Here is a 13060-nt window from a genome sequence, read left to right as displayed (position 1 = left end):
TGTTGCAGACACTAATGTGCATATCTGTGTACTTTTTCATTCATCTCACACTTAATCAGGATAAGATAGTAGCAGTGTGACAGGTAGACACCCACACTATGAGCGCACTCAGAGCCAAAATGACAAACACACGCCCACAACCTGCTGTCTTGTCTTCACAAGGTTACAGTGTGATCACTTAACGCACAATGCAAATTGTATGACCGGGCGAAAAGTGCTGTCAATCAGCTGCTGGCGGGGGGCGTTTCGCTACAGTCTCTGTTACAGTAGACGGGAAAGGAAAACAAACAGGTAAAGTTTAAAATTGCATGTTGGTTGGAAGGGAAAATGCAAAATTGTGTGAAGATATGAATGAAGTGTTGGAGAAAGAACTCAGCTTTGTGGTATTATTTTTGCCTCAATTATTAGTTATGGGAGAAAAAAAAAACATGTCTACTGTAATTACAGTTTACCACCATTATTTCTTGAGTTTGGAAACCAAATTAAATCTACATTATGTAATTCATTTCTTGTATTTTTTTATATGTTTTACAGTGTAGCCAATTTTTCCACCCAACAGTCTCTAATTATAATTGAAATTCAATTTTAACAGTTTGTAGGCAAATATTAAACTATTTTATTAACAAAAAAAAGTAAAATAAGAATCAGTATCAAATGTTCATTGCAAGTGTAGCTTGTGACATATACCGATTCACCAAAAAACATTCAGACACCTCGTTCATTAATTCTTGTCTATTTTTGTGATGACAAGAACAGAAGTTGTTTCAGCAAGTGAGTCTTAGGTCCGTTAAATATGTTTGATATTTTCAAACACTTCCCTTAAAAACACACATTGCGTTTTTTATTTATGTGTAGAGAAATATCTCCTTTGGCACAGATGGCTACAAAGTCTCCAATAGACATACCCGGCCCGTATTAAAGATCTTTGCACAGAAAGCTGCATAAAGAGCAAGCTAGTGCTGGTTCACCTCCTGCCAGTACTGAGACGACTTTCTAATAATTTAGTTAGTTTTTTGTGCGTTTGAGCGCAGATTAAAATTTACAAGAAACAATCTCCACAGCTTTTTAAATACTTTCATTTTTTTAATGTGTTAATTTTTAAGGACTAGCATTTCAGCTGCTTTCTGGTCAATTTTTCCACAGTGAGAGGAAGGAAACTGGCACCTCACCTACTTTGGTCCATCAGTTGGTCTTTTTCTCTGAATCATTGGAAAATTATAAAAACTTTGGGGGCCAGCGATGTGTTTCATCGCTGGCCCCCAAAGCGATGAAACACTTCATCGCTTTGGGGGCCAGCGATGAAGTGTCCCCCAAAGCGGGGGACACTTCATCGCTGTCTCCCTTTCCTGGTTAGCTAAACAAGCCCCCTGCCAGCACAGTAATTAGGCCACAGTACTCTTCTTAGCTGCTCATCAAGTGAATTTTTTTAAAAATATCAATTTTTTAAAAAATTGATATATTTAAATTTCCTTATTAATGATATTAATGAATTCCACAATAAAAGGCAAACATGAAATATAGACGGTATCCAAAATGAAAGGGAGGCGAAAACCTACCCTGCTTTCCTGTTTCCCCTAACCCTAACCCTAACCCTACATCCACATTAAATGACTCTTTTCTGCATTGAGGAAGTCATAAAGGACGCAAGGCAAAGTCATTTGATTTGTCAATTTTTTTCTTAAATCATTTGGATTGAAAATCAAAATAAAACTTTGATTAATTGCACCATCCCAGCCTCCTTTATTGTACAATGCCGATAATAAATGGCATTGTAGTATTGGCATAAAAAAAGCAAAGTCCCAGACCTAAATGAAATCTGTGAGTAACAGAGGGCCAGCATGGAGGCTCAAGCTGTGCCAGACAATGATTTTCACACCGTTTGGTTGGTGATCAGCAGAGGCATTATGAGTGAAGCATTTTTGCAAAGGTGGGGGGTTAGGACTTGTGAATGAAATGAAAGGGTTTGAAACTTCTGGCAAAATAATTTGGAGTCCTTGTAAGTTGAACCCCAAGTTTGAAAAGCCTCTAATTTCGGCTTCAATGAAGAGATTCTCAAAAGATGGCAAGGTGTACACAGTCACTAAATTACAGCCAGAACCCCCGCCCACATACACACATCAACTTCAAGAAATACATTATCATAAAATCCACTTTAAAGTGGCAGCATGTGAAGAACCTCGTAAATGCATCTCATTTAGCACTGGCAATCTCTTTGAATCATTTTATCTCGTCGTAATTAGACTTGGGCTCCACCGTTTCCAATCCCTTTCCTGGTTAGCTAAACAAGCCCCCTGCCAGCACAGTAATTAGGCCACAGTACTCTTCTTAGCTGCTCATCAAGTGAAGGATGTAAACACTTTGATGGGGGCCCTGGCGCTTTAAATCAGATCAGAATGACCTGAGTCACAAATGCTTTATCAGTAATGATCAACAGACAGACTTTGGTACAGATCACAGCCGGCCAGCTTCTCGCAACATCTACTAAACACACTAGTTGCTACAAAAAGATCATGGCTGACAACGCGAGTGACAAGGCCAGAAGAAAAAACAGACTTAAATGCCAGTGTTTTTAGGAACTTGGCTCCCTGAGGTGAATATCCGTTAGAAGTGTCTCAAAAGTGCTGGGAGAATGTGAACTTAACAGCAGTCCATCTTTTAATTGCCTGAAGTTGAGAAAAACAGAAGCTGGGAAGATCAGTGCCGTGCAATCGACTCATTGGGTCTACATACATGTCTTGAACAATTAAGCATTTTTAAACAACTAAACAAGAAAATAATGGTCAGAACCTTGCATGCCCCAGTTCACTGTATAGAAATACACCAACATTTTGAACGTTACCTTAAACAGGAAAAAAAAAAAGTTTTCACTTTATGATTTTTACAGTTTAGAGTCATTTTAGCAAGATGTCACTGAAAGCTAAATGTGCTTACTCCAGCTATATAGTACATAGAATAGAAGTGATGCTGGCAGACAGAAGGCTACTACACTTTTGGAAGGATAAACATTACTGTTTAAAAAAAACAACGTGGAGGTGAAAAAGTCATCCAGTATCACTATTAGTAAGTTAGAACTGTTATAAAACTACAGATGGAAAGGCAAAAGCTGCATCGCTGTTAGTCAATTCCAGGCTCTACCAAGCTGATAGCCTGGCTAATTCACTAGCTAATTTCAGCTGGTCATACTTGTGTTGCTGTATAAAGACATCAAGGGCAAAAAGTTATACTCAATGCAATGAACATTTGAAAACATAAATTTGTGGATATTTATATTTTTGCTTAAGGGCATGGTTTAAAAAAATGGTTATAGATAACGTTTTAACGTACTAAACTGTTTTTGCAACAGTATGAATAATCTCTCCTTTCTAGTCTTAAACATCCAATCATTTTCTACATTTGCTTTAAAAATTCAAGTAAACACTTTAACTTTGATACTTTTACACGAGATACACCTGCTGTGAGAATTTTTCACAGGCCTAAGTACTCGGGACAGCAGTATATTTAGTCTCCTTACACAAGCACACCAACATAAAATGTTTCCAAAATGGAAAGAGAGGAATCCTGTTTTTCAGATACTTCAAACAGACTACAACTTGTGTGACACATCTAATCCTGCTGAGCACATCGGTATCCCTGGTGGGAGTGTGGAGTGCTCCACTGAATATGGTGGACTCACTACTAGATATAAACCACGCGAGCATACATTTATTTATGAACTACCAAGTCAGCATTAAGTGCTCATTCACACACATCTAATCAGAGCATTAGAGAACACAGAAGAGTTCAATTATTAATCATTATATCTGCAAAGTTCTCACCACAGAATATTATTCTGAATATCATTGAGCAGGCTAAGAAAAGAGACTTGCCATTTTATGACAGGAAACTATGCATAAGAAGGCAAAGGGAAATAGAGCTGGAGGGGTTGATCATCGTACAGGAGAGGACCAAAACATGGCTGCTGGACTGGTGAAAAGAGAGGTGGGGAGGGGGAAGGTTATAAAAGGCAAGAAAGAACCAGAGAAAAATCAGGAGAAAAGACAAGGATGAAGAGTCAGCCAGAGGGGAAACAGTGTGGAGGAGTAAATAAGGGAGAAATCCGACTGGGGAAAAAAAAGAACAAGAGGATTCAACTAAAGTTGGGAGGGGCATTTAAGTCAGAGTGAGACAGCAAGTGCGCGAAAACTGTGCGTGCGCAGAGGCACAGATGCAAATGCAAAGACCTGCGATGAGGCTGAATGCAGCAGCCATGCTAATGAAGGCTCGGGGAAGTGTTCAGACGGCAGAGAGCAGGGCACTGTGAAAGCATCACTTGTGCTCATACTCGCTTCAGCTGCTGGCTTCCCTCAGCACTCAGGAAACTCTGGAACGGCGCTCCCGCTGTCACATGCGAATGGTGAAGTTGTACCGAGAGGGCCGAGGGAAATTGGGGAAATTGTTTTTGTGAAGAAAATGCAACATATCGCTTTTGATCATTCAAGATAGAGATTAAACTATTTTCAGTCATTTTTCAGTTAAATAATAAGACTCGGTAGGAAATTAGCACATATGCAACATCTTAACTTGCAGGTCAAATAATATCAGCATACTGGCGCAGATCATGTGTACTATTTCTTAAGTCTGTGCCAAATGCTAAATTTGGTACAGACTGTAATTTCAGTCAAACTTGTAAAAAATACTTAATGACATGAACTCCAACTACACAGAGCTATTTAATTTTTATCAGAGTCGCAACAAAAAGAGTCCCTTAGGTCTTACATTGGAGTGTGTTTGTGTCCAGTTGTAGAAAGAAATGGGAAAGCAGAAAGACGTTTAGGAGAGACTTCAGCACTTAATTCTTTTCAAGGCAAACTAATAGAAAAGGTGAGTCACCACCTAAAAAAAAGGAGCCAGCAGTGCAGGTTGAAATGTCAATGATTCCTGTATAGTTCTTGTCCTTAGTGGTTGCTTCTAAAAAAATAAATAAATAAAAGATAAAGTCAGGTCAAAATGTAGCAGAACGCCATTTAGATATGCTAAATTAATCTGTGATACATCAATGGCTTCATACTTAAAAGGGATCCAGTTAAACTGATGCTTTCAATTTTTTATGCCTTCTCTCCAACATGCAGAAACGACTTTAAGCTGAGTCCAAAAAATAAATAAATGAAAAAATAAAAACTTGAAATGTTTCATTAATCTAAAAGTCCAGAGAGAGAGAAAGCAGGATGTTGAAGGAAACCCCATGACAGTGCTGTGTATAAAGTAACAACCTCTGAGATAAATGATGAACAGGACGGTCAGGTCTCATCAATGGAAATGCCATGCAGTTCCACTGGATTCCATTACAGAGGCGAGACGCGCCGAGCGCCTGAGCTGCCGCCAACCAGCGCTGACCTTTCAGGACGCATCACCCAGAGGAAATGCCAGTTTCCAATATTTACTGACAAGGCCGCATCCTAATGTGTCGCTGCCAGCAACCTGGTGGGGAGCGCCGTGGGAAGTGAACCCAAAAAGTGTTTTCGCGTGTTTGCTTATCACTTCCTGCATGCAGTGAGAGCATGCACACTGCTGCAAGGAGATCCGAGTAGGTGGCCGCTTTCTATCGCAGGAGGAAATGACTACCTTGTAAGCGTTAGCATTCAAAAAAGTAGAGATGAACTTATCTGAAATTTGTTGCAGATCTATGATGGCTGATTATCCTAAAGGTTTGACCAGCCAATAGCAATTCTGTTAATTAGCATTTTTATTTGGGAAACTATCAACTGTCGTGAACAGGCAACATTTTAATGCAATAACCAGAGCTGATGTCAGAGGAAGTAACAAGCTATTATTAAAAAAAAATTAATCACTTCATTTTTCGAACTGTGTTTTGGAGATATCAACAATTAGCCAGCCAAACTCTTATCTTAAAAGTTTGAAAATAGTAGGAACATTTTCACATCCAATAAGTCCCATTATAGATGTTAAAATTCAAAGAGGATAAAACAGAGCAACTCTGCTGTATTCTGTTAAGTGTTCCTGTTGAAAGCCATGCTTTCTCTTGCTAACCAGACTAAAACAAACCACACATTTATGTTGAAATGTCTGAGAAACGTTTTGGTAACACTTTATTTGAAGGGGTGTGCATAAGACTGACATGACACCGTCATAAACATGACATAACACCCGTTATAAACATGACACAACACCCGTTATAAACATGACATAACACCCGTTATAAACATGAAAGAGTCTTTATGAATGTCTGACTGTTGTCATGAAGTGTCATATAGTAAATGATGACACTTTTAATGCAAAGTTGTACTAAAGGTTACAATAAAAGTTTATTAAAAGTGTCAACTTTGCACTAAAAGTGTCATTATGTACTGAATGAAACTTCATGACAACATATACATTCATGAAGATTTCTTCATGTTCATAACAGGTGTTATGTCAAGTTTATGACAGTGTTATGTCAGTCTTATGCACACCCCTTCAAATAAAGTGTTACCAAATTTTCTTTCAAAATAGCCTTTTTCATCTTGGATTTAAAAATGTCATTTGAGAAACCACAATCATATCAAAGAAAGCTAATTTTAAGTTGTTTTTTTTATCTAAAGTGTCATAATTATGGAAAGGCAATGCTAAGGTATGAGGGTTTTATTTTTTTTCTTAATTCTGATTTGAAAAGATTCAATTTAGAGATTCTGGTTGGCCACAGAACATTTTGAAATATTCAGACCTCTTAAAGAGTCACAATAAGCAAACATATTTTACAATAATTTTTCCTTCAGTATAAGTTATCTTCAAATACTAATTGAAGCAGCTTATGACGACCTGAAACTACATGAGGTTCCAGCATCACGGGAGGGCACCTAAAGTTTTACCAGGTTAAAAAGTGCAAGTAACAACAATACCTTCGTCTGACAAATTACTTATTATATTACATCCCTGCTGGTTTATTATTCTTTTGAAGTGAAAAGAAATAATTATAGTCCCTGCAGCGAACAGGCATTAAAAAAATGCTGATGCCTCATTCCTGTTCATTTCAAAATGAATTAAAACAACTCACACTTTCAGGTTTCTGCCAACAAGTCAAGTTCCAGTTTATGTCCGGGTCTGCCCAGAAATATACAACCCTTGGCAAAAATATGTAATCACGCCTCTAAAATAAGAACGTTAATTCAGCTGTTCCCCCTGGCAAGAGAAACTTCTACTTTAAAGCTAAACGTTCTTGATTTGTAAAAAAATTAAGAAATAAGCCAGACTACAATTAAACACATATAATGCTTTGCAATAAAAAAAAATTAAAAAAAATCAGATCAAGTAGATGCAAAAATATAAATTGCATTGTAGTTTGCATTTCTAGAGCATATAATGACAAGTGTGAATATGCAAATGAGTCAGCACATAAGAGTCCTTGTGGATCTCAAAAAGCTGTTGTGGGATTCTGATTGACAGAAAACAGTCATAACATGAGAGCTTTCAGAGGAAACAATGGAAGCCATTATGAAACGCCTCTGAGAAGATGACTCGTATAACATTTTGTCTGCACTTTGAAGCGAAGCATTGGATGGGTTTAAAAAAGAAACATGCAGGCAGAAATCAAAGCATCGAGACCAGAGGACTCTGGTCCTCGGGGCCTGATGTCTTACATGTTTCGGATGCGTCTCTCCTCTAAGACATCAGATTAGTTTAGTTTAGGTACAATTAAACAGACGACTGCCTACAGATAACAAGCACTTCTCCAAGCTCATGAATGTAGGATTGTGTGCCACATGAAGGACTTGATGAGACACGGTCATGGCTGAGTCTGTAAGTACACAGGTGCACCTTGACATCTTGTATAATTCTCATTCCATCAATCAAAAGCAGGCTTGACAATGATATTTTTCAGGATGATTAAGTGAACAGTCGTGCCGAGGGAAGGAAGGTACATTAAGAGTAGAGAAAAAAGCTCCACATGGCCTGAATCTGTCTGAATCCCATTCTGACTGGACATTTATAATGGAAACTGGATGAAATTAATGGCAAGAATCCATCCAGCCAAAAGCCAATTTCACAACAGTTGTACAAAAAAGTTAGAATCTGATGGATGAAGAATAAAACTCTTTTTAGCTTAGTTTTAATCCCAAGAACTTCAGTGCAATAAAATTTGGACAGATTGTATAAATTGTAATAAGCACCAATTGGGTATTTTTAAACTCTTTTTGCATTTAGCTTAAACAGATTAAAGAAAACCAATTGTAACAATTCTAGAAATTTTGACACACTAAATGTAGTCATTCAATGTATTTACTTAGATCTGCCTCCAGTGTTTGATATGATATTTTGTTGTAGAATAAATTCTTAATTTCTAACAGTGGAGCTGACTTTTGGACGTTACGATACAATATGTCTAAATCATTTCACCAAGAAAGATATTTATAGGCAAATTTTCACCATAACCCAATGGATCCCTGAGTTATAACTCAATGCACACCCGCTCACCTGGACCTTTAAACTTAAATTACACCTATTGGATCAGAGTTTAGCTTAATCAAATAAGACCTTACATAAACAACTCTGCAGAACAACCTGCGTCTAATATCTGGTGCTAAAATGTTACAGCGTCTACAGAAACTCAGCGATGTCATAGATAAACAATTTTCTTATTCCCTCTGGAAATAACAGTCTGAGATCGAAGACAAAGTTTGAGGAGATAAAGGAAGCAATGCACTGAAGAGACCATTTTATTTCTCTAGGTAAGAACTATGATTCAAGATATGGCTAAGCAGTGACAGGAGATGATCAATCCCAAGCAGTGGCCTGAAGACACTTCAAGATAAATACACAGTTTCATGAGAAATGCTTACTAGACTGGAATTTAAAAGCTATAAAAATAGAGCCAGTATAAACAGCATGGTGGTAAAATATAGAAGACAGAAAAAGGAGAAAAGTGCACTGATATTATTGAAAACACAAATAAAATGAAAGTCATACTTGTAGCAAGTCGCACATAAATGTTTGCAAAATATTTGTTAAACTGTGCAACTCAAAAATTAACAAAGAGTTGATTTATTTACATATATTATTTCAAAAACTGAAACTCATTTATGAAACTCAAAGTGCTGATTTTAATGAGTTACAACATTTAATTTCCCTTTGGGATCAATTAAGTATTTTTTAATTGAATTTTCCAGTTATCCAGACAACTAAAGAGCCCCATTACCTGCTTTAATAACCATCATGCGTTTGACCAACAAATTCCTCTGACCAAAACCCCCAAACAAGTCTAAGGAGGATTGTCGAGAAGATGATGAGACATCAGAGCCAACAAAAGCAGGGAAGCTGGTTGCTGCTATGAAAGCAGCCTGTGGTCGCTCAACAGTTCTCAGACCCACAGGCTCTATGCTACACTGCTTTGATTAGTATGTCATGCAAAAGGAGTCCTGACCAAGTGCATATATGGTACAGTGCATGGACGTATAAACCTTATTTTGCTTTGTCCTATGTAAATTTTTTTGACGAATTAAGAAAATAAATGCATGAATATACCAGTCTGTAATGATTCTGTCCAATTAGAACTTTCAGTTCAGTTAACTTTCCTTGTTATTCTAATTTAGATGTATGTGTACATCTAAATTAGTCCAAATATTGTCTTTGGATTTAAAGACAATATTTTGTAATTGCGGAGGTTTTGTAAATCTTCTTTTTCTATAATTAAAGGGTAAAAAAGGAAAATCCACCATTAGCCAGTATCAATGGCCACTTTTTACAGCCTATTGTGTTGCTATCTTCACCAAATCCATTTTCAAAATGCTTCATATTTGGATTGAGCCATTTCCATTGCATTTGCAATGGGCCACATTACTTCAACAATGTGGCTAAAGGGAAAGTGGTGCGATTACAAATCGAGGATTAGTAAAGCCAAAGCTAAATTACTACTCTGCAGACAAATAAAACCAAAGGGGAACAAAACACTTTACTTTATAATTATTTAAAACCAAGAATGGCGCATCAACACATGAAATTGTCTGAATTTTGATAAAGCCACACTCTTAAAATTTCTGAACGTACTAAAAATCAACAAGCAGAGAAAAGAAGAGCTTCACTAGATTAGTATAAATTGCAGTTAGCCTGTGACTGACCCTTGGTCTGCTGAGCTGAGAATTTGTGGACTCTCTTGGCGATTTTACCTCTTTGCTGCAGCAGGTAATTTACAAGCTGTCTGCTGCAGAGTGTCTGGGGCCAGACCTGGGATTAGACTGTGACCAGCAACAGAGACTATGGATCACCATAAATCTTTACTGATTGAATGCAAATTGGAAAAGTACACTCTGTGTTGTCAGTATACATCATGAGAATGAAACTCGCATGGCACACACAAGAACAGAGAAAGCATGCTGATCCTAAGACTAACCCTTCTCACTCGTGTTTCCGTTATTAAAGTGTTTATATGAGGAGAAGGCCATTTGCCAAAATTTATAGGCTACACAGAGGATAACACTTTTGTATTATAAATCTCAATTACGCAGCATTATTTGTTTACCAGGCAACTCGGAAGAAATCCTCATAAGGTTCCCTGCAGAGTAGGGTCATAAATTCTTAATCAACTGCAGTGCAGACCTTTGTACAGCAATGACCTAAATCCTGCAGCTCATTTCTACACTACACTCATTTCTTTAAAATTTAATATGGCTCCATTGCACATATTTAACAGTCTTCAAAAAAAAAAAGTCCAAACCACACCATGTCCACCTGCACATTTATGAAGAAGACAATATTCTAAAAACCATAACACTACATGGCAGTGTTATAAAAAAAAAAAAAAGGAAAGGTGGAGTGAGATGTAGTTCTATCAGTCTGGGACCATCTGCCAATGTGTTTTATATGAGGAGCAAACCCTCACAGACCCTTCAGGCCAGAGGCACAGAACGCAAGTGATTAATATGCCTAGGTTAATGAACAGTCCCAGCATTGCCTTTGCTCCTCTGACTCTGTCAGTCTGTGAACATCCTAGCAGAGATTCACTTAACTACTGCTGCTGCTTGACTATGCCGACCCTTACCACGTGTGCCATGCTTTGGTGCATATGGATTGGTGACATCTCCTGTTTTGCTAGGAGGTATGGCCCTAAATATAAACCACCAGTATTAAAAAAAAAAAGAAAGAAAGAAAGAAAGAAAGAAAGAAAGAAAGAAAGAAAGAAAAATCTGCCACCTGGCAATTATGCTGCTAATTAAAAGGCGAAACACTCTTAATGGATTCATCTCTCAAGAGGGTTGTACCGCTCTCCACAAAAAATGCACTGCCCCCTTCTTTCCACCTCTCCAATCTGAAGCCTTTTCTTTCCCTCTACCCCCACGACAGTCTCCAGGCGTCTTCGTTGACATGTCGGAGGGGCTAAGAATCACCTGGTGCGCTAGTGTTTTGGTCTTTGCCAAGATAGAAAGGCTAAGAGGGACAGCAGGATGGGTTCAGAGGCTGAAGGGGTCCTTACTCTTGGCTGCAACATCTGTTCCAACAGCCAAAGCTCCTCATTTATTTATACATTGAGTGCTTCAAACCCCCAAAACTTTTAAAAGGATGTCTGTATACACACACACATCAACTGCAGATATGCATAAAAGACAGAAACAAGTTTCTACAAATAGCAGAGGATAAAAGGGTAAATACTCCTCTAAATCTGATACATCTATGCATATGTGCCTACAGAGAACCAATGCCAGTCAACAGAAGCTTCTCGTGCAGGCATGCACAGACCAACATACACAACTGCACAGTTGCCCATCTGTTTTCTTTGGGGGATAACACTGTTTTCATTAAAGCGAATATGCATCTTGAAAAGCTGCAGCGAGGCATATAAAAAAGTGACTTTCCAGGGCAGCTTATTCCCCATTCAGATGATTCAAATGCAATTAGGTCAGCACAGGTAGGACTGCTACTTTGTGATAGACGTGATTCTCTAATATTAAAGATCTGAGGGCACCTTAAATAAAATATCAGACGTGGGTTCTAGGAGGCCAGCAGCTCATTATGTCTGACAATGAGGGAGCGAACTCAGCTGAAGCCTTAAAAGCAGATGTTTCCAGTTAGTGAAGGAATCACTGAATATAATAGTTGGGCTCCAACTAGAAACCAGTCAGGAGGAAAAGACTTAACCTTTCATGAAGCAGCTACAGAGATAATAAGCGCCACTGCTTCTTGCAAGTTTCTCCATAAACAAAAGTAAAGTAAATCTGTTTAAGTAACCCTGACATATAAAATGCAGATATAATCAGAGAAAAAGTGTGCACCTTTTTCCATGTCTGTGGTTTTGTGTGCATGTATTTTACAGTCTTTTACATCATTAGGAGGAAATCCTCAGTCGTCACGCTTTGCCTGTGCAAAGTTGATTCAGTACATTGTGGTTTGCAGAAAATCTGTGCCCAGCTCTTTAAAGCTTCATCACATATGAACCTATTCTGGACTTTGAACTAATCATTGTAGTACATTGACTTTTCTCTTTTTCAGCCATTATGTTGTAGATTTGATGCTACATTTTGGGCCACTACATCACCCAATTTGTGCAAATCTTTAGCTGCCAGTCAGAACACCTTGTATCTTTAATTTATAGATGACTGAAAAGTGATTAAAGTCTGTGGTTTCAAAACAACCCCAAATCATCACTGTCCACCACCATGCTTGACAGCTGGAATGAGATTTGGTGCTGTGCTTGGATTTCATCCACCCAAAAGGTTATCGATTCAGATGCGACTCAGCAAATCCTGGATGCACCAATATATTTTCCTTTTTTTTTTTAAGCCTTTTTCCTTCAACCCATCACAACAGTTCTTTTACTCCTCGTTCTACTGTCATGGACTGCAACAAGCGAGGACTCTCGAGTATGAGATTAAGTTTTTGTAGTTCTGTCATTTGAGACTGGCACGGTGTGACCTTGAGGTGAATTTGCTGGGACGTCCACTCCTGGGAAGATTGACAACCATCTAAAATGTTTTACAGCTGTGAATAATCTCTCTCACGGTAGGATGATTGACTTCAAGACATCTGGAAATAGACTTAGAACCCTTGCTCGATTGATGGGCAGCGACAACAGCGTCTCTAAGGTCGTTGGTAATGC

At 38.1% G+C, this 13060-nt stretch overlaps 1 protein-coding gene across 1 annotated transcript in view; it reads right to left on the bottom strand.

Moving 5' to 3' along the window:
- The window catches only part of ctnna1 (catenin (cadherin-associated protein), alpha 1), a 72821-nt gene that overhangs the window by 2871 nt on the left and 56890 nt on the right, over positions 1–13060 (bottom strand). The window lies entirely within an intron of this gene.

This window comes from Xiphophorus hellerii, chromosome 23, assembly GCF_003331165.1.
Source record: "Xiphophorus hellerii strain 12219 chromosome 23, Xiphophorus_hellerii-4.1, whole genome shotgun sequence".
Taxonomy (NCBI): domain Eukaryota; kingdom Metazoa; phylum Chordata; class Actinopteri; order Cyprinodontiformes; family Poeciliidae; genus Xiphophorus; species Xiphophorus hellerii.
This window is presented reverse-complemented; position numbering and strand designations above follow the sequence as displayed.